The following is a 5128-nucleotide window of genomic DNA, read 5'->3' as shown; positions in this document are numbered from 1 at the left end:
AAATAGATGGGAGGAGTCTTCGTCGAATCAAGAGCTGCCATCTTGGGAGAAATTATCTGGATTCTTGGAAAAAAGATGTCGAACGTTTGAAAATGCGGATCAATCCATGCAAGGACAAGATGGTCAGGTTGGCAAGTCAGGAAAAACTGTGAGTACGCATCAAAGAAAGTTGTTTGTAGCATCGAGCGCTCCAGTTTCCTGTGAATTGTGCGAGAGTAGTCATCACATGATTGCCAATTGTCAACGTTTCACAATTCTATCGCCGAATGATCGTCGCCTGGAAGCCAAGAGGCTCTTGCTACGCCTTAATTGCCTACGAAAGGGCCATCAATTGAGAGATTGTAGATCAGGTCCCTGCCGCACTTGCCGATCGAAGCACCACACTCTTTTGCATTTCATTCGTCCAACAGAGGCTGCCCAATCTGTTTTTTCAACTGAAGCCTGACCAGCACAACCAAGTCGTAACGCCATGGTTGCATTATCGCCCACCTTGCCTCAAGCTTTTATGTCCCACAGTCCATCTGATGCTGTGCTTTTAGCCACCGCCGTCGCTCTCGCAAAAAACAGCGTTGGAACTTTCGTGCCATGTCGCGCATTTTTGGATTCGGGATCGCAACTGCATTTCATAATTAGTCGTCTAGCTAATCAGCTAAAACTTCGAACAACCACATCTTTGAGCCAATCGCTAGGGCAACAAAGGAGGAGCTGCACTGCGAAGACCACTTTGTCAACCATCACACTCGATTACCATCAGGGGAATATTCCGTTAGCTTGCCCATGAAGCGAATCTGGAGTCCTTGGGCGATTCCTACTTGCAAGCAAAGCGACGGTTGGAAAATTTGGAGCGCAAGTTCGGGCGTAATCCAGCTCTATACTCGAAATATTTGGCATTTATGAAGGAGTACCTGTCCCTTGATCATATGTCTCTGGTGCCAAATGAAGATGGACACAAGTGCGTCAATAAAGAGGATAGCTCCACGACAAAGCTGACAGTCGTATTCGACGGTTCTGCTGTTACCACATCTGGTATTTTGTATTTGTATTTTGTATTTTCCATACTAGCGCGACAAGCATATAAATACTTATAAATTAAGGCGCTAATCACAACAATTCTAAAAGGTATTAACATTTCAAAAAAAACGAGAAGGAACGTGTGAGTCGCTTCTAAAAACGCGACTCTACTTATACCCGTACTCAGTCAGTATTTACATTTTTGAGCATATGATTTTTTAGAATTTTAGAATTAAAAAAAAATTTACATTTTTACATTTTTTTGCTACATCTGTTATCTACATCTACATCTACAATGTATATTTTACATCTAAAATGTAGATTATAGATTTACCATTCAGATTCTACATCTTCTCCGCTAGGGGTTGCTCGCGCACTGAACGCGGCAGAGTGTGCGAGCGAGAAGGAAACAGTTGTGTTGTCGTCGGCAGGGGAAGCAACTGAAAATTAATTTCTTCATTCTGGCTATAATTATGAACCGATCTGATTCAGATTCACCAGTCTGGTAGATACGGGCATTCTCTACGATACTGCGTTTTTAGTTTTATCGTGTCTTTATAAATGTGCCTGCCACAGATTTTCGTTCTTTGTGGGGGCGGTGCGAAATTTTGAAATACACTTGTAGCAGTGGGATATCACATGAGTCTGGAAACCAAATTTGGTTGCCCTAGCTCTTGTAGTCTCTGAGATCCAGGCGTCAAACAAGACGGACAGACGGACAGACGGTCAGACGGACAGACGGACAGACAGACATGGCTATATCGACTCGGCTATTGATGCTGATCAAGAATATATATACTTTATGGGGTCGGAAACGTTTCCTTCTCTGCGTTACACACATCCACTTTTACCACAAATCTAATATACCCCTTAACTCTTTTTTGAGTACGGGTATAAAAATTCAGAATACATAGAAACATTTAAGAGTAATTAGAGTTAGAATTATAATTGAACTTATGTACTAACATTTACTGACAGAATATATTTAATTTTACTTTCTATAGGTCTCTCCCTCTCTTCATCCATCCCCACTATTAAAAAGTTTAAATAATTAGATTTAGGCAGTGCGCAGATGTTCCTCCAGTGCGATCTTAAATTGCTTCGCGCCACTTATGGCCTTAAGGCCGTGGGAAGTTGGTTCCAAGTGCGGACAGCATATAGGAAGAATTGTCGCATTGTGCAGGAGTACTTGTACTTAACTGTCATAATGTTTCTGGTCCTTCTTGACGTGCTAAACCTAAGTTTTTCGTATAGGTAACAAGGCTCTCTGGTGTATATAATTTTCTGCAATAATGGTTTGTCCAGGATTTAAGTGGCATATCGAATATCTTAATCATTACGTCAGAAATACGGTCAGTTCTACGTCTATTATTAATATATATTGCGATATTATTAAAAGCAACTTGCAGCTTTCGTTGGCTAGCGGAGTTACAGTCGCTAAAGACTTCGATACCATAAAGAAGTACTGGTGTGAGGTACATTGTTGCAATTGTTTGTTTGATTTTCAGTGGTAAAAAGTCGTTTGTTATATATAGCGATCTAAGGATTCCATATGTTTTTCCAACTGAGATCTTAGGATTCCATATGTTTTTCCAACTGATTTACTTATGTGGTCATCCCATGTCAACGTTTGATTAAATGTATAACCCAAATTATTGGCCCGTTTTACATATTCTATAGGGATATTTTCAATCGATAATTTTTGTAGAGTGTCAGTGTTGAACTGTCTTTTACCTATGACTATACATTTTGACTTATTTGGGTTTAATCCTAGCCCATTGATTTTTGCCCACTGACTTACGGCTTTTAATTCACTATTACACACACGAAAACAGGCATTAATTCTACTAATAGGACGACTAACATACATTTGAACATACATATGTACCTCACAATTTGCCAATACACTCGGTAGATCATTAATATACACAGAGAATAGTAATGGACCGAGGACAGATCCTTGGGGAACGCCACGCTTGACACATAGTAAAGACGAATACACATTATTAACGGACACAGTCTGTTAAGTTCTTCGACATTGACATCGTGCTCAGTCTTCTGTTTACATTTCCCTATTCCCAAATTGTTCATTTCAGTCCACCTTTGTATAATAGTGGAACAGTTCTGAAATTTAGATTTGTAGAAGTCACATTTTGCAGATCGTATACCCTTGGTAACTATTGCTCTTAATCGTTTGTATTTTAAACGAAATTCACCTGTTTTATAACGCTTCCATTTAAGAAAAGCATTATCTCTCTGATGCATTCGATTTTTTATGTAACTGTTGAACCATGGTTTTTGTCTTAGGTTGGGTACTTTGGTTTTTAGAGGAACAAACTTATTGAACAGGTACTGAACATTGTTGTTTAAAACACTCAATTTACAATCAACATGGGGAGATTTGTAAATGGAAGACCAGTCACATGCATTATATTCAAGTTCTAGTTCATTAAGGTCAATATTCTTATAGTCTCTATACGTAAAGCAATCAGTTTTGTAATCAAAAGTCAAGTCATATGTCAGGAAAATAAGGTCATGTTTAGAAAAAGCTGGTACTGATACCTGGTCATAGAGTAAGGTCTTATTAGGGTCATTGATGAAAAACATGTCAAGAAGTGTATCACAAGTATTGCTGAAGCGTGTAGGCATGGTTACATTAACGGCATACAACCATAATTAATAGCTCATAGTCAATTGTCCTATTGGGTCTATATATACATCCAAGTAATATTTTCTTATTTAATTTGCTTGATATTTCCAAAAGTAGATATTCAATGGGACATTCACTTGGTTGTTTACATTTAACATTACATTTTAATCTAGTATTAACATATATAGCAACACCAACTGCATGTCCAATACGGTCAGAACGAAAAACAACATAACCGTCACACATAATTGACAGGTCACAAATCTCAGGTACAAACCACACATATAATATCTACATTTGAATTGGTAAAAAGTAATCTAAACTCATCAATTTTCCTTAGCAAACTTTGTGCATTTATGTTGACAACTTTGAGACCATTTCGGTGTTTGCTAATTATTTTAAGAATGCAACCGGTTATGGAACCACCTATATCACCAGTCATTTTTTAAATAAGAAATTATAAGGGGCGCAATCTCAAAATCTGATGAACAATATATTAAATTTATGTGAGCTATGTTATACAAAATTAATGATATAAATAACCTAACTGAAATTTTAGAATATTTTTTCTAAATTTAACTTTAACAAAAACAAAAACCGAGTTTGGTGGCTGCAAATTTTTATATATTTAAGAAATACGGAGGGAGACTAAAAAAAGGGACGTGCACTCGAATTCAATACTATTTATCGACTCTTTTCAATACTCGTTATAAAATATTCTTAAGCTTAACTTATCTAGGGCGGCGAAGCGGGGCGAATTCGCTTTATTGCGCTCCCGCTTCGCCCTAAACTATCTTACACAAGACTTCAAATTTTATCAAAATATAAACACAAGCGTCTCGACGCGACACCGGCCCCGTTGAAGGCCTGTGGGACTTCAACTCATCGGCAGAAGCGCCAATTTATGTATCCGCCTCCGGTAGACCGCTCCGCTGCTCGTCCTGAGGTCGACCACCCTGACCTTTCCGTCCTGCCCGGCGTGTGTTGCGACGACCCTTCCGAGGAGCCACTGTTGGGGCGGAAGGTTGTCCTCTGCGACGATGACGAGGTCGCCTTCCTCGTCGTTGGGCTGCTCCTGGTGTCACTTGCATCTTATTTGCAAGCCCAGCACATACTCCCGGGACCATCGCTGCCAGAACATTCGCCTGGCTGACGAGACAAGCCGCCATCGCCTTAAGCAACTCATACCCTCCTGGTCCGTCGTCCGGGGTGCGGGGCTGCAATGAGCGGCCCGCCTGTCAGCAGGTGCCCGGGAGTCAGGGCGTCTCAGTCGCTTGGGTCGGGGCTTATTGGTCCTAGAGGGCGCGAGTTCAGCACCGCCTCGATGCTCACCATCACGCTCTCCAGCTCCTCGGCGGTGAGAGCGCGCTTCCGGCCAACCTCAGCAGGAGGTTTTTGGCCGACTTCACTCCTGCTTCCCACAGTCCACCCATGTGCGGAGCTCGAGGTGGCAGGAAGGCGAACTCG

The sequence above is a fragment of the Drosophila obscura genome, unplaced genomic scaffold, assembly GCF_018151105.1.
Source record: "Drosophila obscura isolate BZ-5 IFL unplaced genomic scaffold, ASM1815110v1 contig_9, whole genome shotgun sequence".
Classification (NCBI taxonomy): domain Eukaryota; kingdom Metazoa; phylum Arthropoda; class Insecta; order Diptera; family Drosophilidae; genus Drosophila; species Drosophila obscura.
The sequence above is the reverse complement of the archived record's forward strand: the minus strand, read 5'-3'. Positions refer to the sequence as shown.